The sequence below is a fragment of the Nymphalis io genome, chromosome 15, assembly GCF_905147045.1.
Source record: "Nymphalis io chromosome 15, ilAglIoxx1.1, whole genome shotgun sequence".
NCBI classification, from domain to species: Eukaryota; Metazoa; Arthropoda; class Insecta; order Lepidoptera; family Nymphalidae; genus Nymphalis; species Nymphalis io.
In genome coordinates this window covers 8,379,114-8,401,168 of record NC_065902.1, presented here as the reverse complement: position 1 = coordinate 8,401,168, position 22,055 = coordinate 8,379,114, and the positions used below count along the sequence as shown (strand labels likewise).

At 31.5% G+C, this 22,055-nt stretch overlaps 1 protein-coding gene and 1 non-coding gene across 3 annotated transcripts in view; one reads left to right on the top strand and one right to left on the bottom strand.

Moving 5' to 3' along the window:
• LOC126773844 (uncharacterized) overlaps positions 1–22,055 on the bottom strand; it is a 151,677-nt gene that overhangs the window by 123,112 nt on the left and 6,510 nt on the right. The window lies entirely within an intron of this gene.
• Trnae-cuc (transfer RNA glutamic acid (anticodon CUC)) lies at positions 8,813–8,884 on the top strand. The gene has a single exon. It is a non-coding gene; the product is annotated as a tRNA-Glu (tRNA).

Below are 22,055 nucleotides of genomic sequence, written 5' to 3'. Positions count from 1 at the left end.
AAAACACAAATGACGTACATGAAAAGGGTGCTTATCAGGATTAAATATATAAAATCACAACTTTCGGATAAGATTCAGGTGCCTTATCCACTGAGCCAGATTAATCTGTAAGTAATGTAGGCATATATAAACTAAAAAGCACCATTGGACCTTATGACTCTTTATACATATATTGTACATTACATGCTACGCTTTACATACCAATCCATCAATTTTACATGAATTTACCGACCAGTTCGCATTTAGACATATAAACAAGTTAGAAAATCGATAGCAATCAACTAATACGCAGCCTATATATGGAATGGACCTACCCCTTACGTTACATGAACTATACATGACATACTTTATTTAATAGCCAAAGCACTTTTTTTATATTCTCTCTTTTCCAAGGTCCTGGCTTTGTCCACAGATCGACGTAATAATGTCGGATTATTGTCTCAAAATATTGTCAGTAGCATTCCAGTTTGGAAGTTGGTAGTTTAAACAATCCCGTGCTTAGGAAAGCGCATGAAATCGTTGGTCTTCATCCATCAGACTTTTAGAGTAAAGGAATTGAGAGTGAACCTATTTCTAAACATAGACTTGAAGTATCACGATTTATATTATATATATAAATTATATAATCTTGTGAAAAATACTTATTAGTAATTAACCATAACCATATTTACGTTAAAATTTTACTTTGTCATAAATAGTTATATTTTATGTAACATCAAAATAAGTCCACTTCCCTGTTAAAACAGTAGTGGAAACTTAACTGGCATAAGTGTTAAAATATGATTATTATATTAAGTTGTAATATACGATATGCTGTATGTTTCCCTAATAAATAAATAAATAAATAAGCCAATGTTATTATAGTTTTAAATGATATTACAACTTACACGCAAATATTGGTAGCACAGTTGTGGTCTAAATATAAACAATTTCCATATATTCTGTATTCGGTGTCAGAATCTCTTGGCAAAGTTTTTTTTTTCTCTCTGTGTATATTTGCAATCAGTCCCAAGGCTTTGAGCAAATTTGTTCAGTGATGCTGTCATGCGGAGTGGCTTTCCATTGGAAGCGTCTACTCATCTGTTGCCCAGAGCTACTGCCGGTCTTTTAGTTCTAGGATATGATGACGTTTTAGTCGTCTCACATACTGGTCCATGGTGAGTTGGCGAGCGAGTTCGTTAGGGTGATGGATTAACCGGTCTTTGTATTTAGCTGCCAAACTCCGAATTTCCTCTTTGATTGTTCTCATTTCAAGGTGCTCGTGAACTTCCTTGTTGGTTATGTATCATGGTACTTTTGCAATTGTTCTTATGATCTTATTTTGTTGGCGTTGGGGTATATTTATGTTGGAATCGCTTGCGCTGCCCCATAGTTGCAGACCGTATGTCCAAATGGGTTTTAGGATGAATTTATATATAAGGAGTTTGTTGTCCAAAGAGAGTCTGAAGTTCCTTCCTAGCATCCAGTATAGGCTGTTGTACTTTAGCTGAAGCTACTGTTTTTTACATTTGATGTGATGCCTCCAGGTTAATCTACGATCAATGTGTAAGCCAAGATATCTTACATGATCACTGTTGGGTAGAGTACATTGGCCCAACTTTACAGGTGGACAGTCTCCTTTTCTAAGGGTGAATGTCACCTGTACTGATTTTGTAGCACTAGCCTTTATTTTCCATTTTTGGAGCCATTCGCTTACTTTGTTAAGGCCCTTTTGCAAGTTCTCTGATGCCAGTTTTGGGTCTTTATTACTTACTAATATTGCGGTGTCGTCTGCGAATGTAGCTGTGGTTATCCCTGGCGTTAGCAGTAGGTCAGCAGTTTACAACGTGTAGAGCATGGGGCCCAGGACAGATCCTTGTGGCACCCCGGCATCAATCTCTTGGAACTTAGAAGTCGAGTCACCTTCTTTCACATAAAATATGCGATCCTCGAAGTATATATAGCAGAATATATCCCACTCATAGTGGGATATATTCTGCTTGACATAGTAGGCCTTTGTGCCAGACCTTGTCAAAAGCCTGCTGAATATCCAAAAACGCTGATGAGCAATATTCTCTTTGTACTAAGTACTTTCTTATGACGTCACATACTCAGTAGGCTTGTTCCACTGTGCCATGGCGTTCTCTAAGCCCAAATTGGTGATCTGGTATCGCTTTGCGTTCCAAGAGTCTAGGCATAATTCAGCGAAGTATTGTCTTTTCCAGTACCTTGGATAGAATATGCAACAGACTGATTGGTCGATAGGACGTTTTTTCAGTCATTAATTTGTCTTGGCAAAGGTAGAGATCTTTTGACATCGGCTTATCGATTTGTTCATCTAATATATTAAATGAAAGAATCTATTTAATCCCAAAAAAATAAAAAAATGTCCTAATGATTAATTCTTATAATGTTCTCATACCTTTTTATTCTATATCAATAAGTACCAGAGTTTCAAAATATAACTTAAAAAAAACTCAATAACATCAAATAAAAAAGTAAAGCGAGAAATTATAGTTAATACTTTCTAAACAAAATAATCATTAAGCGGTATTACATGCGTTTGCGTCGCCCACAGTTATTATTTACCCGTATAGCACACATTACTCATTTACTAATCAAAAACATATCTCGTAGTATAAATACCAAACTATGAACAAATTTAATTTATATCTAGCGATATAATATACATTAAATGTTGTGAAAATCCAGCGTGACATGTTAAGAGTGAAGTTATAATAATAAACGTCTAGACGTATTCATAATATATACATTTAATATGAAATAATAACGAGAATTTTAGTATTGATATTAGATACAGCCACGCGATTGCAACGCCTTTGCTTGAGATCAAAAGGTTACATCGTATCAAATGTATCGCTACTCTAGTCACTCATAAGCACCGCTTAATAAGCTGAATATAAAATGTATTATACACAAGAGGATCAAATGGTAATGAACAAAAATTATTTTCAAATTAAGCCTTAAAGCGTTTGCTATGTAGTGTTCATTATTATATTGCAAATATATATTTATATGTCACTACATACTACGTAATCTATTATTTACAAAAGAATATAAACAATATTGAGCTAAATAAGGATATACAAATCAAAATTGAAAATCTTCAGTTTAATGTGTTTTTTAAATGCCTTATTATATGGAGAGATGTGGTTATGTTAGAAGCCTTCTAAGCTACTCAGACCAACAAGGCAGAAATGAACAAACACTTTTTTACTGACTCAAACCTTTACAAGGAAGGAGCTTAAGCCCTGGACCGCAGGACTGTACGTTAACCTCTTAATCAACGAAGCAGTCTCTTTAAATTTACACACCAGCATTATATTTATTTCGCAAATTTTAATCAAAGCTAAACTTAAATTTTTATTTCATACCAGCAATGCTAGAACACGTGTTATCTTAATTACTACGAACTCTTGATTAACGTTTATTATCCCCAACGAATATAGCGGTCAGCACATTAATATTAATTAACACACGCCCTGCCTACGTTTTTATGAATTAAAAATAAATGTAAAATCGAATATACGTATTATTATTCATTAATATCAATCACTATATTTTATATTTATAAATGTGAATAGCGATAAGATTATTCTGCAAGCTCCTTTGCCAATGCTCTGCCAACCGTAAGTCCGAGATACGTCTCTTGTGTATAATAACCTCGTACTCGCGATATAAGAAGAAATAAGGCTTCTCACACGCAAACAATGTAACCCTTATAACAATAAAACTATACGAAAATACAAAAATATTTATATTTTTTACGACACCTATTATAACCGATTAAGGCTTTGCAGAAACGACAATGAGCAAGCTATATTGTCAGCGTCACATTTGCCACAGAAATAATAACCGATGATGTAGACGAGTTCCTGAGAGGAGACCGTGTTTTGAGAGGGGATGTTCTCAGGATGACTGGGTGGAGTGATATTAACAAAAAAATTCTGATGACTGTTTGAAACAAAAAATCTAAAATCAAGGTTAAATAGAGTGCTGTAGGAGAAGTCAGTGTTCAGCTGTGGATGAATCCGCTTGTGTTATTCTATAAGAACTTACTTCATATCTTTATATAGTAAGATGTTGAAAACCGACTTACGCTATTTTACTTCGCGTATCCTTTAAACGTTATAATTATTATAGTCAACGTTAAAAGTCACTTATTGAAATTTCTCGATCTACGTTAAGATTCAAGTGCGTTTTTACAGTAAATATTATAATGCTAAGCTTAGTATATACTTATAAGAAATATGTTAGAAGTGGAACAGTTAGAATAGTAGTGATTTCCGTTAATTTGTTTTGATTTGGAAATTATAATTTATATTATATTGAAGCTCTACCATCTAATATATAAACGTTTTTAATATAATAAAAACACCGAAGCCAGTTAAAATACAGACTTGAGTCATATACAAGAATAACCAACTAATAACCACCCACATAGTTTTCTACTTGTTTAATTATTTATTCACTGTATCGATTCTGACGAATTGGGCTCTTTTTTATTACATTCCGAAGGACACGCGACTTTTGACCTATAATTTTATTCCACGCGTTACGTTATTGTATTTGTCCAAAACGTATGGTTATCGAACTAGCGAGTATTTTGTCAGAATATGATTTGCTCTTGTTTAATAACGATAAGAATTCAAGTTTAGATCAATACGCAATAATTTATTCTTGAAAGTTTAGGCCTTATGTTTCGCGTTAAAATATGAAAACAATTCTATCTCTGGGGGTCAGGGACAAAATCGTCCCGAAAACGACAGAATTTTATAACATTTATCTCGGGATTATTTCTAACAAATACAAAAAGTTGCCAATTGACAACAAATTGCTTTACTTCGGTGGCACGAAAGGTCTTTAATAATGTTACATAATGAGTGGATTATTTATATAGGATCACCAGTTCTGTAGCCATTGTAAGATATAGATTTTATTTTTACTCTTTTATATCGTAATCCGACAATATAAAATTTGAATTCGGTTGTTATTAATTATGTATTTTAATCAGATTTTTTGTTATTTAATAAGAACGCTTTTACGGGTCAAACTGTGATTTCTTAAAACGCTCTCAATCTCTGGTCAATTACATAAAATAATTATAATCCAAATACATAGTTGAGAAGAGTAAAGAATAAATTCAAGAAATGTGATTACAGAAGTTGTTATTTTTATAAATAAAGGTTTTTTGTTTCGTTAAGTCAAGTAATAGTATGAACACTTTAGTAGTGGCAGAACATAAATTTCCTCAGAAGTTTAAGTCTTAATTTGTAAGATAATGTGTGGTGTTACGTGCTCTGAATGCTTAAGTGCTTCGCTTACCATCTTAACAACTTTCTGAACACTATTTGGAACAAATTGATCCAACAAACATTCCAATAGCCTTTGATATAATGAACAAAATTGACAGCTTCAAATACAAAAATAACACTTATTATAATACCAATAATTCATGAAAAATTAACGTAAAAAAAGCTTCTATTGGTTTAATAATACTTCCAAAGATAATAAATTACATAAGTTGTCACTAGGATATTCCCCAAGCTTAAAACGATTTAAAAAATATTTCTACCGCTTAGACTGACGGCAGTATTAGCATAAAGTATTTGTAAAACGATATTTGTGTGAGTTCGCCCATTTATGGAGATACTATATCATCACGTTACGACCAACAGACGTACGGCAGTTACGTTAAAAGCGGATGAAATTGTAATAAGTAGCTTGTACACGAATAACCTGAAGAGTTAGGTTTAACAAGGTAATTAAAGTAACTAAAATTCCAATTCGATTAATTATATACATATGAGCATAGCCGAGATGGCCTAGAGGTTAGAACGCGTAAATCTTAACCGACAATCGTGCGCTCAAATCCGGGTAAGCACCACTGAATTTACATGTGCTTAATTTGTGATTATAATTTAAATCAACTAGTCATTAAATCATCATAATCTTATTTTTATAGTTGTTATAAAAATAAAATCTAAAACTTGTTTACTTAATGTGATAGTTTTATCTATGACAAAAAGCTGCCACTCAAATACCCAATTATCTTAATTCAAATATCCCACTACTGAAAGAGAAGGTTTGGAGCTTACTCCACCGAGCTGCTCCAACGCGGGTTGGTGTTTTGGTTATGTGAATGATTTTCATCCCACACATGCAGGTCACGATGTTTTCCTTCATCGTCGAGCACGAGATTCATTATAAAAACAAAACAAGCTCAATAACAATTTGTGCTTGCTTGGGTTAAAGCTTCTGTTAAGATACACTCTCTGCACTCATTTATTTTATAAAGAGTACCTAAACGATAACGTTATAGTCCATAGGGTTATTAAAATAACAATATTTAAAAAAAAATCTTTTGTATAAAATATTGAAAGATGTATAATATTACAAGAAAAAATAAAATATATATTTTCGAACATCGTTCGTTAGGCGCTTTCTAATTTATTCAAGCGGTGAAATATTAGAACGTTAATTAAAAAGTTCCATCTTTCGTATAAAACAAACGCATGAATATTTTGTTAACAAATCCCTTAAATTAATTTTGTTTTCGTTGTTAGTCGTCAGTCTCCTTAAGACAAGATAATTCGAATCAAATTACCACAATTTCTATTTAGTTACATATTACATATTCATTTAAAGCTAACATATGTGGACATTTAATTGGTTTTATTTGAAAGATATTTAATTTTATTTACGCATAAGTTTACATTCTAATACTTTGAAATGTTATGTAATCCATTCCAACATCGCGTCGGCAATATTTGTCTTCACAAAAATATTTAATACAATTAAACGACGATACCGATTCTTTTGATGGAAGGGCTTTGTGCCATCCCGTCTAGGTACCAACCATTTATCACATAATCAAATACCAAACGATACAACTAAGTATCATTGTGTTACTTTTGAAGGGTGAGTCAGCTAGTGTACAGGCACAAAGGACATAACATCTAAATTCCCAAGGTTGGTGGCGCAATGAAGATGTTAAGGATTATTAATATAATTCTTACAGTACCAATGTCTATGAGCGGTGGTGCCCACTTACCACCAGGTGGCTCATTTGATCTATAAGCTAAACTAATGAAAAGCTTACGTATTAAACTTTATAAAAATATACAAACCCGGAAAAAACAAACATTATTTTGTTTTTGAGTTGTAATAAGCAGTTAGGTAAATCGATATAGATGATTTTGTTAACATTATAATTTAAAGGCATAATTATTCTAATCCGAATCAGATTGAGAATCGAGACTGAGAATCGAAGTAAATTCGCACATATTATTTTGCAATGGTGAAACGCATATATAGCGTTTCAGATGTAGGTCGTTGAGGAGTTTGGTATCCTGCTAACTCCAAACGCATCTAAAGTATCAGGTCAGATTTACGATATTATTGTAATACCACACAATAGTAAAAAATCGATCAGACCACTACTAGGCTCAAATCCACTGAAAAACTAGAAAAAAGCTGACGATCTTCATAAAATTATTTGAAGATAAAAAAACACTCAATCAAGCCTTTTTAAACAATAAAAACTAAATCAAAATCGGTTCTTTCGTTCCGTAAATACGAAGAGAGACATAAAGCATTTACCGTTAAAAATAGGAGAAAAAAGAGATATTCACATCACCTTTTAAGAGCTTATATAAATTATAAATAAACACTTTGGAAATTTGAATCTAGTTCTCTTATTATTATCATCTACTGGCTCAATATTGATCTCAATTTCGTGTATGTACGGTGTATTTACACTCGCCGACTTGCACTAGATATTGCTCTGTCATCCGTTCATGCAACACGACGGCGTTAACCGTAAAATCCTTTATGATGCTAACATATCTCGCAGGCGTATTTATCAGCGAATTTTTTGTATATCGTATTTATGATAAATTTAACAGAAAATAAGCTGACCCATCCGAGTTTTTATTACATAGTTTAATTAATCTGTTAATAAGAAACAACCCACTGCTAGGCTGAAGTCGCTATTTATTTTGAGACTACAGGAACGTTAGCCGTCATACTGCTTTAATTATCATTACTTTAGTCAAAAAAGGAAGCGTGGCGCGGAACCGAAGTAGGCACTGGCAGCTTCGCACTCATCGAGCTATGAACGGATATAGGTTTTATTCATATTTATGATAATGATTGTTTTGTTAAAACTGCTATAAGAATAATGTTGTGTGTAAATTCGTTTCAATTCTAACGCACACATGTCTGTCTCGGCCACACTAGACGTATATATACTTGATTTATAAAAAATAATTTTAATATAAATTATGTTGTATACATAGTTCGATAACGACTCTATAATATTCCATGATAAAGCCAGTCCAAAAGTCGGACCATTTGAATTCGGCAATCAATTAAAACCTTTTTGATAGTGGTCAATACTGTACCAATCGAATTCATTAAAAACTCAATTTAAGGATATACGAAATATAAGTCTGAAACAGCTTTACAAAGTACAAATGTTAACGATCTTCGATCGCGGTCACAGCAAATCAGCCATCAACATATCTGTCAGTCCATTTTACCAGCTCATTCGTTCAACGTGTTAGTGACTATGAAAACGTCAGCTTTTGAACAGAGAAATTGTTTGATATGCGGAAAATTACAATAGAACAATTGTGAATGCTGCACAGTCGTAGCTCAGTACCTAAAAAAAAAATTAAAACAGTTTTCGTTTACCATTGTAATTTTTTTTTAAAAACACTAAATTGGTATTTATCAATAAAAGGAACACAAAGAAGAGATGTAGACCAATGATCCGAACCATATGAGTTATTTCGATTGAGCTTTCATATCCGGTATGGTCTAGTGGCTAGGATACCTGGCTCTCACCCAGGAGGCTCGGGTTCGATTCCCGGTACCGGAATAATATTTTTACATGTTATTTTCATTTTCTGCTTAAATTATTATTAATAACTTATCAACACTCAAAATTGTTTTTGTAATCCTAAAGCCTAAGAAAAACGAAATTTATATATAGAAAAAAAACCTCATTTTTATATAAACTATTTATTTCCTAAATATAGAACTTTAACCTTGAACTTATGATACCTAAGGTTGCTTTAAATGTACAGTACAACATGCAGAACAAGGTGTACGGTTACGCGGACATCATAAATGGTCTGCGCCCACGCTAAGCCCTTTAACGGCAGTACCTTACGTCACGTATATAATCAAAAATACTCGAACTTCGTAGCGCTTGGTAATTTGATGATGTGAATTTCGCACTTATATTTAGTATATCTGAATTACATGAACTGAGAAACTGCGCGTTATTTGCTTTCTTTTACAAACCGACATCGCATCAATGGCTCCGCAGATCTAACGTTTATTTTCGTAGCTGATTTGCGAATTGAAGAAGTATATTTATACTTTGGCTACATTTGTCATTCAATTTTCACGTTTTATATTAGTCTATGACAGACTAAGGTGGCTTTATCGCCAGTAAATTACAAAATAAACTTCAGCAAAGCTAATTTTGTTACATAGTAATGTTTCGAAGTATAAAAGAAAGTACGAATCGTAAATTACTAATTGAGCGAATTGTATTTTAAGACCATTCCCATTATATACATTGCTATAAAATTATATTAAATTAACTTATTTCATATTTTATACTTTTATAAATATACTAAATAAATATACACTTTTAAAATTGGCACGTCTTAAAAATTAATAATATTGTGTCAAATAACCTAATCTAAATGTGGGTAAATTCTATGACCCACCACCACCTATCTATGAGTTATTACTTACACCGTTGGTTGCCTGGAAGAGATTGCTATGTAGCGATAAGATCGCCAAAATTGTATGCTACTTTTATTTAGGCTGTAACCATGTTTTGTATTTTTTTTCTCTTTGTGAATGCTGCACAGTCATACATAAAGTATAAAATAAAGCAAAGTACATTCAAATGATGTTCAGTATTCTAAATAAAGAATATATTTTACGCCATAGCTGAAATAAAACTGTCTGACAGTGAAAGGTCACAAAATATATCTGCAGCCAAATCTCAGACCCGTTTTCCGTTAGCGGTATTAATGTAAAATTTCCGTAGACATTGAAGTGTTAGTAGGTTTCTCATACTATATATATACATATTTCATTGTCGATTCACAATCTACGAAGTGCTTAAGAATTATTAAGGATTGCTATTTCTAAAACACATGGTAAATAAATATACATAAAAATAGCTGAAATCCGTCAACAGTACCGTCTGTGAATGTCCCAAAGCTGGGCTAAGGCCTCCTCTCCCTTTTTGAGGAGAAGATTTGGAGCTTACTCCACCACGCTGCTCCAATGCAGGTTGGTGGAATACACATGTGGCAGAATTTCAGTAAAATTCTACACATGCAGGTTTCCTCACGATATTTTCCTTCATCGTCAAGCACGAGATGAATTATAATAACAAATTAAACACATGAAAATTCAGTGGTGCTTGCCTGAGTTTGAACCCACGATCATCGATAAAGATTCACGCGTTCTCACCACTGTGTGATCTCGGCTCCGACATAACTAGTAAATTTAAAAAGACAAGCGTATTTGAAATATATAAACAGATCTCGTTATTTTTATATATACAATTGAATGGTTATACGTAAAATTCAAAACCTCAAAGTGCATATTGAATTTATAAAAAAATTATTACGATATAATAAACCTAAAGAGGCAAGTAAAATTTAAAAAATATTTATCAAATGATTTTTATTATATTAATTTCAATTTGGTTTTCCGAATAACACGAATAGCTTCTAATATCCCATGATTTTTTATCAGCTCCTGTTAATATATTAGCACTTTGTTTAACCCAAGTGGTTTCATTTTTATTTTCAAATATAAAATTAACAATAAGAGCCTTTGAGAGCGTTTGATAAATTTATTTCAATGATCATTAATTATCAAATTGCAAAATTTGAGTAGAAATTATTTCATTGTAAATAAGGAATGAGCAAAAATGTATTTGCACATTAATAATTTAGTTGATGTTATTCAATCAATGACTACTTTGACCTTAACCACAATCATAATTATCGTGCCTATCATTAAAAATATATTTTTCACCGCAATTCCCAAATGTGTTGATATTTTAAAAACAATTTTTATTCTTTAATAACACCGTAATTTTACAGTTTTTTAAATAAAGCTAGTGATTTTTTTTATAATCATAATTAAATTTTCCTTTTATGAACTTTCGTAAAGGCGCATAACATAGGCGCATTTATTAGTATAACTAGGTCATATTTTATTGAATTTAAAACGAAGCCCGAATGAACTGATTGATTTAAAATTTTGTAAATACTTTTAGGCCTGGTAATAAATATTTCAATCTTTCTAAAATTCTAACTCAAATAAAATATTTATACCATAAAATCTACTTCATAATTTTGTAATGCCATACGAATATCGCACTGTGTATACACATAAACGCCTCTAGGCAGTAATACTTAAACTAACAATTCAACGAGAGGTTACACATTATTGTGATTCCTATACATAATCAACTTACAACATGAATATATGAGTGAAACGTAAAAGCTGACTTCGGGCACATTAATGACATGTCAGACGTACTAACTTGAAGCTAATAACCCAGATCATGGCCATTAACTGTAGACCTTGACTGTAATAACACATTTACATTTACAAACCATCCTACATTCCACATTGGCGTGATGACGTCATTCGTGATGTTATATCTATTCCGAAATTAATAAAGGATAAAGTTATAGTGTGATAGCCCATTGGATTACACCACGCAAAGTTATATATTTCAAGGTATTTTTGAAATTCGAATATTGAATTTACAAAAATTTCGACATGTGTTTCTTTGTGTGTAAGTATGTTGATGAACGATTCGTCTTATATATGTTAAGTATAAAAAAGAATACAATGTCTCTTTGCGAGCCTTTCGATATTATATTTATTTATTAAAAGGAATAAATATTATCAATATTATTATAACTTTTATTTATTTATCATATAAATCACTTCAATTATATTTTTTTTAGAAAAAATTATAAACTCTTCGATTAGACTTTGAAAATGATTACCTTAACGTTATAAATAACTTAAGTTTTGAGCAATAAACTTTACCAATTACAATAAATTGAAAGAATCTATAAAATAACTTTTATTGCTTCATACGGTGTGTTAATAATCCAGAGGAAGATAAACATGCGTATGGGAGCTGATCGACTGCCAAAGAATACGGAAACAGATTGTTAAATCATCTCTGCACTTTATCATGTTCCAGTTTCTGAATATGATATATTTGAGTCCATCGTATTAATATACATAATATTTATTTAACTACCTCATTTATTTACTAGCTAATTAATATGACTGCGGAAAACGATTACATCTGTGCTGAATAAAGATTACATCTGTGATAATGTGCTAATTCTAAGAGGCTTTGATAACAGGTTGCTCAAAAGTATATATTCTATCTATTCTAAATCTCCTAATTAGTCGCTTTGGTGTTATCAATTAATAGTTTTTACATGATTGCGTAATTAAAAACCTAGCAAATGTACATACCTATCTACATATCTCTTTATAATTTTAGGGAGATGAAATTGGTTCACCTATTACTTTTTCCCGAGTTTTCACAGCAAATACTAACCCAATTTTATTTGAAGTTGATTTATTATCACAATTAAAAAGACGATTGTCAGACCCGATATTTATCTAGCAAAGATAAAGGTAGGTCTAAAATTGTCCACAAAAAGTTCTTCGTCGCATTAATAAGTCCATATATAAAACTACTTCTTAGTTAAAAGCAAATGAAAACAAAAATAGTAAACCAATTCCGAGATATACGCATATATTATATAAAATCCCTTAATGATTTATAACGCTTCAATTCTTTTTATTATCTCAATTTATTATTATTAATAGTTTAGTTTTCTCAGGATCAAGTTGTAAATTATTGCAACTATTATAAATTCAAAGCAAACACTGCAACAGCTTTAGAAGAATAATAAATGAATTTTTCTCCACCGAGATCAGCAGATAAAATTGCAGTTAAAATTTCTCGCAACGTTATAAATTAATTAAGTTTTGTAAAATAGCAAATATGTCGCGTAGTTTTGCAAAACTGATACGTGCACTCTGTTTTAAAATACAAGACGTCCATATTTCATTAATTACCAGTAACGAATCGTCATGCTTAATTTTTTTTTGTAACTTCTCGATGAATCGTATACGAAAACACCATAAATATCACTCTATTGTGTAACACGTATATTTTTACAATATTTAATTATTTTTAAAATAAACCTTCTTAGTTTTTCTACATTTTTAAAATATTTTTATCGTATCTATACGTTTATCTTACTCGAAAAAAAACACTCAAAATACAAAATTATTAATGCAGCATTTTTTTTTATTTTGATTAGAATGTTTTGACGACGGCAACGGGCCGGTTGGCGTGGTTGTTAGATACTTGCCTTTCACGCCAAAGATTATGGGTTCGATTCCCACCCAGGACAGACATGTTCATACATGTCTGTTTGTCCTGAATCTGGGAGTAATTATCTATATAAGTATGTATTTACAAAAGAAAAGTAGTATATATAGTATATCAGTTGTCTGGGTTCCATAGTACAAGCTCTACTTAATTTGGGATCAGATGGCCGTGTCTGAATAATGTCCCAGGATATAATTATTAAAAAGCCGAGATGGCCTAGTGGTAAGAACGCGTGAATCTTAACCGATGATCGTGGGTTCAAACCCGGGCAAGCACCACTGAATTTTCATGTGCTTAATTTGTGATTATAATTCATCTCGTGCTTGACGGTGAAGGAAAACATCGTGAGGAAACCTGCATGTGTCTAATTTCGCTGAAATTCTGCCACATGTGTATTCCACCAACCCGCATTGGAGCAGCGTGGTGGAATAAGCTCCAAAACCTTCTCCTCAAAAAGAGATGCGGAGGCCTTTAGCCCAGCAGACATTCATTGGGACATTCACAGGCTGTTACGGATATAATTATTATTATTTATCTATAAATATCTTAGTACATTATTGTATTTTATAACATTTGACTCGCATATATATCTAACTCATCTCTTCAAGTGAAGAAATATATATATATATATATATAACATCCCAATCTCCAGAGCCATTAAACTTGATTGACTATGATTCAGATGTAAAAAAAAGACTACCATATATTTTATTGACTATACACGCTTATTTTGATGCGACCCATGGGATCCACACTCGAGAAACTTTTATTGTACCAGGACCGGAAAATAATCTTCTTTTGGTTTTATCGGACACTACTAATTTCTTCTACACTTGTGGTATATAAGGATGAATTCATTTTTGACCTTAAAAATATTTAGTATGATATAATTAATGAATTGATGTACTATGTCCGTGGTCACTATCACATTACTAATATCATTAAATTAATTAATAAAATAAATTGCTAACTTTTATAAAATAAATAACTTACCAGGCCAATAATTAATTAGAAAATCTCGTGTAATAAAATATTTTATCTTATAAAACATACATATAAGTATATAAAACGATTCTAGAAAATTATACGAATAAACAAAATAATACTTGTATTAACTCTTATGAATTTATTTGATATATGCTCGTCCGTTTGTCGTATGTGTATTGATGACTCAGGGTAATAGCTATCATAACTCCAAGATTGATTTAAATTCATCTTGTCATTTCTGAGTAATCCATTCATACATATTTTTCTACAATACTTAATGTCCGCCAGAAAAAAATATTTGGCCAACGGTAAAGTTAATTTTTTTTTCGTCCCAAATTTAAATAGTTATACTTGAATCAGAATTCAAACTTACATGGAAAAATTAACAAAATAGCTATAAATAATTACAAAAGAAATTAGTAATGATTGCCGTGTAGGGGTTGACAGAGAATAATAGAGTCCTTCTACCTAAATCATGGGTTGAATTCCTAATCTGACACTAATCCCTTAGTGTAAAAAAATCGTATCAAAGTGGTTGTTCAACTTAAGCTACGAAAGCTTTACTATTATTTTACATTATACACAAATATATAAACAAACAAAAAATAAATATAATTGAATGAAGTGGTTTTGAAGAGGCCATTTGTTAGTAGCTTATAACATAATATAAAAAATGAAAGAAACATTTCATTTTTATTTTAAATCCCTATAAAAAAACAGGTATAAAAATTCTGTTTCGTCCAGCAAGTTGCACAAAATTATTAAAAAGAAAGTGATAAGAATAAAAATAATCTTAGATTGTATTTTAATATTATCTCGTGTTTTTTCGCCATTATATTCATATAACAAAAGATTCGTGCTACAGCCAATCAAGATATTTATTATTGCAACTCCACTGGGATTTTAAGAGTCGACGAACGGACGTCTGTCTGGTCAATATTAAACGTTGAAAATGACTTCTACATATCATTCCAATATACGCTAAACATACAAAAAATAATGAAAACCAGTCACAATATTTATATATTTATACTTAGTGGTAATTATTTTCTTAAATTAAAATATTCCTCATACAAAGTTTATTTAGAAGAGAAATAATACGATTTTTTGGAAACACAAACATAATATTCTGCGTTTTGTCTATTGTAATGGCTCTGGCGCTTAGTCTGTTTATGTACAATAAAGCAACATTAACAAAAGACGTGACCTTATCATTATAATTTCATTTGTAGTAATAATTCCGTTTTTTAGAATTCCATATAATTGTAAAAGCATTTTTAACTATTTATATCTTACTAAATATAAATAGTTAAAAACAAATGCTTTCACAATGAGTCTCTATAGTGTTGTTTGGTGTTTAGCCTCTAAGGGCGTTAAGCTAATTAATTAATTGCATTGAAATTTGAAAATTAATAATCTAACATTATGCTGGCTTAGTAGAAAACTCGAAAGGCTGCTTATTTCAAAATCCTGGTTCAGGCCAATGAAAGTGATTGGTTGGACACTGACTCCAGGCTGCTACTGACAATTTTCTGACAATCCCAATAATTTTTTATTGGCCCTACCTGGGAATTGAACCCAGGACCTCTGGGTGTGCGGCCTTACATCTAGCTACTAGATCATCGAGGCTGTCCATTATATATATATCAGTCTAATAACAAAGCAGTCTTCAAATCTGGCCGAATCAAATCAAATCAAAATACTTTATTTAACATAGAAGCACTACACTTACTTATTGATAGTCAAATTAGAAATTACCACGGTTTGGAAAAGAAACAACCAGCCCTGAGAAGAACCGACGAAAGAAACTCAGCGGGCTTATTTTTATATCCTGTTTCGTTTACCAGTGTAAGAAATTGCTAGGAGGCGATCGTTTCCTTCCCAATGTGTACTATGTCCATAAATTAATTAATTATATAACCTATTCCACACAAGCATTCCTTTACATTTTTTTAAATTTAACAACTGGGTCATTTTACAAAATATATATTAACAACAGTTAATATTTTAATTTCTTTAAATTTCTGTCTTAAAGAATCTCTCTTTAGCTCCTAGATTATAGATTGCCCAAGTAGCCGTCTTTATTTGCATTATTAATCTTCCTATAAACATGAAACTTAAGATGTGGATTATTTATTTATTTGGATCTCCAACAGTTGTACATAAAACACATTCAAGTCATTTTTTACATTCACTTAAAACTATCTATGCGAAACCAATTACAGGAGAACACAGCATTCACAAACACAATTATAAAATATACAAATCAAAAATAGAATAAAAACAGAAAATAAAAATATTTAAATAAAAAACAAAAACAGAAACAAAAGGTAACTAATTAAATTTTTCTCTTGCTTATGTAAAAACACCAGCTCACCAGATCACGTTATATACACAATAAGAGTAAATTATTTCGAACTTTATTTTGTGTATCATACTATTACGGTTACTCAAGCAATAGCGTTGTGTACGATGTTATGTTATACGCGAATGCCGGAATAAAAAAATGGCAATTTTATTCACTTTTGTGAAATACTGTTATTCGAAAATGTATTTAAATATATATATATATATATCAAATTACATATGACTTTTAGTTTTCGTTGCTTTGATATGCATTTTCGTTTTTTAAAAAAAAATATGAAGATTGTTTTATCAATAACCAAATCACTACCGTTTTAAAATTAATTCCATAGTTGCTTCATGAACTGAGCTTGGGGTTTAATTTCATTAAGTGTCTGTGAAGCACGGCTAGCATGTATAAAAGCAAAGTTTTCCATACATAAACTTTGTCCAATAAATCACGTTTTGAAGGGAAGTTTTCCTTGTAATTAAAAACAAACTTAAATTATTCTATTATCTATTTGAATATATTACCAAAATTCTCAAATCAATTCTTACCTTTTTTAGTTTATATTTATATTATAACTTTGAGTTAATATAGTTCATAATATTCGGGAGATATCTAAAAAGTCGAATAATATCTTCTTTTTTAAATTTATTCACACGATTATGTCATTGTCTATATCCATTACTGTTGTCATACCCATATTTCTAGTAATACAAATTTAATTTCTTACATAACATTCGTGAACATTAACATTTTCATAGTTTCAATATAACTTTATTGTGGTTATCCTCGAGTTTGAGGAATCGCAAAATTCATCCCTTAAAAGGTCAAATTTATATTATTATTTCCAGAAATGTAATTTTCCATACGTATTATTTCTTAAAAAATTTACGGACTATTTCTGACTTTTCTATATATTTCTTAATTCGACCGTCATACAATTACTTAGAATTATTGGTAGATCTCACATTTATTTTGTAAATATTACAGTAGACTTCTTAAATGTCGTTTTGATATGAAGTATGAGTGAGCCCTTGTATTACAAGAAATGTTCTTAGAACGTTTTCTAGTAACAATTCAAAGTGGTTTTCCTCACTGCCCCATTTCAATATTCCATTATCCCAAGGCCGGATTTGAAGGATTGGAAACTGCGCGGCAACGAAGACACATCTCTGAATCACTTTTAAAACTAGTTAAAATAAATTTTCAATGTTGCAATAGTCCGTTGCAAAAGCACACAAGGGCTTTATAAATGAGAATTTTTGTTTCAATTAAATAATGGGCTTTGAGCACGTCTAGATCAGCCGCACATCACATTTTCATCACCAAACAGCAACAATTAGTATTAAAATGTTTTAATTTAAAGGGATTAAGCCAGTGTAGTTACAGGCACAAGGGACAAGACATCACTATGTGAGAGTTGGTTAAAAGTTCTTGCAGTGCAAATAGTAGCGGTGGTGACCACATACCATCAGGTAGCCATTTGCCAGTCTGCCTAACTATTTTAAATTAAAAAAGAGTAAACTGGTGTTTTTCTTGTTATAAATCAAATTAAGATCTCAAGCCATTTCCTGTAACCTAATATTATGTCAAGTTCAGCCCTATTCCATTCTACATATCGTCGAAATCACGTGTTATAACGTGATTCTCGTATTATATATCTGTATCTAATTTAACATTTAACTCATACGATGCTCATCCGTCACGATTGGTAATTTCAGAGTTATTCCGGTCACTTTCCGTGACATTGATGACGTCTATATTTGGAACGGTCTTTCTGCTTTGTCACGTACTGCGTTAACTAAAATAAATAATTGTAACCTTTATTTATTTAAACATAAAGTTTATAATAGAGTAATTGGAATTCGAATTAGTATTTACGTAGATCGTATCAATAAAAATGGGTATGTAATGATATTAACATTGTTTGTTACGAACTTAATAAATGAAGTTAAATAGCTAAGTTACGATTTAAACGGTTGAAGCTAAGTACTAATATTATAACTGAAAAAAAATTCTGCATTAGTTACGACACAACAACTAGCTTCACCGCTTCGCAAGGCGTGATATAAAATATAAAAATATTTTATTTTAATAAAAACAACATCAATAACAAACATAGCCATTGTCCCATACCATAACCCATACCATAGCCATTGTCCCATACCATAACTAAAATTGACTTTAATTTCTGTTGTGTAAGAATTATCGAATACCAAGAACAAACTTGAGCATTTATGAAACATAGTAAGTAAAATTCAAGGCATATCGTCAGTTCTACTGATATTACAACTGATATCCTCTACACAGTGGTTCTGCGTAGACGTCTTCTGTGAGACCGCCAGGATCAGAGAGAAACGCCAGAGCGAAACTAAGAAAGGGCCGATCCCGCTTAAAAGAGAAGGTATTTTTAAGATAGATTACCCTAAGGATAAGATTTACCCTATTTGATAAAAAAGGTCTCACAATTAATGGTGTACTTTAGAAAGAAAAAATAAATAATCAAACCTGTTTCTGGACTATCTCTGGTTAATTCGGAGTGTCATTTGTGACTAAGAGAGTAAGGGTAGTAAGTATTATTTTTTTTTTATAGAATAGGTAGGTGGACGAGTAAATGGGCCACCAGATGGTAAATGGTCACCAACGCCCATAGACGCCCATTGGTATAGTAAGAGACGTTAACCATCGCTTACATCGTCAATACGCCACCAACCTTGGAAACTAAGATATAATGTCCATTGTGCCTGTAATTACACTGTCTCACTGACCCTTCAAACCGGAACACAACAATACCAAGTACTGCTGTTTTGCGGTAGAATAACTAATGAGTGGGTGGTATCTACCCAGGCGAGTTTGCACAAAGCCCTACTACAAGTAACACAAAGCCCTACCACCAATAGACAGGATTATCCCGTGACAGAGCGCAACCTTATACACCGTAATATTTCCAGCGCTGCTTAGATTGGCCGCCGTGTTTTATATGCGATAAGAGATTTATAGCTGTAATAAATGTAATTTATTACTTATATTTAAGAAATCAAATGTTATCTTTTTTTAATTGTTAATACATTAAGTGACAATTATTATGTATAAGATTATATTGAGGTTTAAAATTTGAGATTAATATTGAGGATTACTTGTAGCATCTAATAATTATGCGAGTGAAAAATAATATGATTCTAATAAAAAAATATTGAGATTCAAGCTATCCTTTCCATTGCAAACAAAAAACAGCTAAGATATACATATATTTAAATAAGAATTTGAAATCAAGATTACCAAAAAATCTATCCAAAGATATTGTGTAGTTGGATCAATTATTACTTTACAAATGATAATCATACAACACCTCGTCTTATAGCCTCTAGTAGTATCGGAAGGCTGGTTCAGTTTTCGCCCAGAGGCAGAATTACGATTCAAAGGGCAATTCCTGCTAGTATTCTTGCCACTATTCAACGCGGTCATGATTTGTACAGCTATTTTTAATTTTTATTTGTATATATTTGAGGCTTTAATATTTATGTAAAGACTTTAATAATTCCTTTTATATATTGATCTATGTACTATTCTTGCAAAAAAGGCTTAACTTTAATGAACATATACTATGATATTTCAATCATAATTTAATATATTCTAATAATATAAATAATATAATACAAGTTTCTGAGTGACGTGCGAAACGAAACAATGAAACACGACTTGTACCGATGGTAATATTACAACCTTACTTTATATAAATTATTAACGAGTAGAGTTCGCGTGTCAATTTAAAAAAAAACAAGTCACTTATTGCGTGGGTATTATGTGTAACCTTTTAATACAGAAAAGAGAATTTAGTTATTAATTAGCTACGGCATGATGTAATTTTTAACACGATTTAAGAGAAATAGCTGTACTTGAGCTTAACTACTTGTAATGTATAAATATAAAACAAATATAATAATATTAATATTTTTTATTAAAATTTAATCGGGGGAAGTCGAAAAAATCAGCACGAATTTAGTTCGAATACCATTCCTAGTTTTATAGGAGTAAATCTTTAATTGACTGTTTTGTTGGCATGAAAGTTTTTTATCTTATAAGACCGCTAATCCCGAGGTTCTAGAAACAAACTCTGGGTCAACCCGTTAATAAGTTATTGAATCCTATTGTCGAGAAATTCTCAGTAGAAGCCCCGCGCCTGGAGTGTCTGCAGTCCCGTGCCTCGGATAGAATGAAAAGCCGTAGGTCCTGCGCATAAACTATGTCCATTCGACTCCGATTTACCATCCTGTCAGATTATATAAGGTGTAGGTTATGAAAGTGAAGGAATCGTGAATGAATGTGTACTGCTCACACACTTGTACACAATAATACGTCTGGTACAGGTGAGTAATATATTTGGAGAATGGCTAGTATGTATCAAATATGAAACACCACAAAACGATGATAATTGTTTTATTTACTTTACAAAATACCCAGCAATTAGACTCGATTCTGAATTAAAAACTTTCAGGAAAGGTAAAAGCTCTTTCAAATCATTCCCGAAGAATTTCTAAAGGTTTTGTTGCCCATAAAATGGCATAATTGGATAACCTAAACTCACCACTCACTCAAGTTCCAAGTGAACTTAAAGAATCATCGAAAAGAAAACAATTCGTAATTAAATTTTAATTATGACTTTCAATTTAATTTCGATACTAGATTTCAGATGGGAAAAAATGTATTCGGTATTTAAATAGACTAGGTTCAATAATACGATAATTATCTTGTATTTTTTTAACCAATTAATACCAACCTAAATTAAAGAGTATCTTTATATCTATCAAGCTCTTAAATATATGTCACTTGATCAAAATGTACCAATCATCTCAAAATAATTTCTTTCTCATATCATTTTTCATATTTTTGTCGATAGCCAATAAATTGAAAGACATTATCGAGGTAATATAAATAGTAACAAAAGGTAACAGACGTCATACGTCGAATAAAAGTCACGTGACGGGATGGACTCAAACATAATACCACTCTGAGAACATTTTATACCTACAAGAGAACACTATGTGTATGATTGCGTTTTTTTTTTTTTTTTGATAGAATAGGTAGGCGGACGAGCATATGGGCAATCTGATGGTAAGTGGTCACTAACGCCCATAGACATTAGCATTGTAAGACATGTTAACCATCGCTTACATCGTCAATACGCCACCAACCTTGGGAAGTAACAGGTTATGTCCCTTGTGCCTATAATTA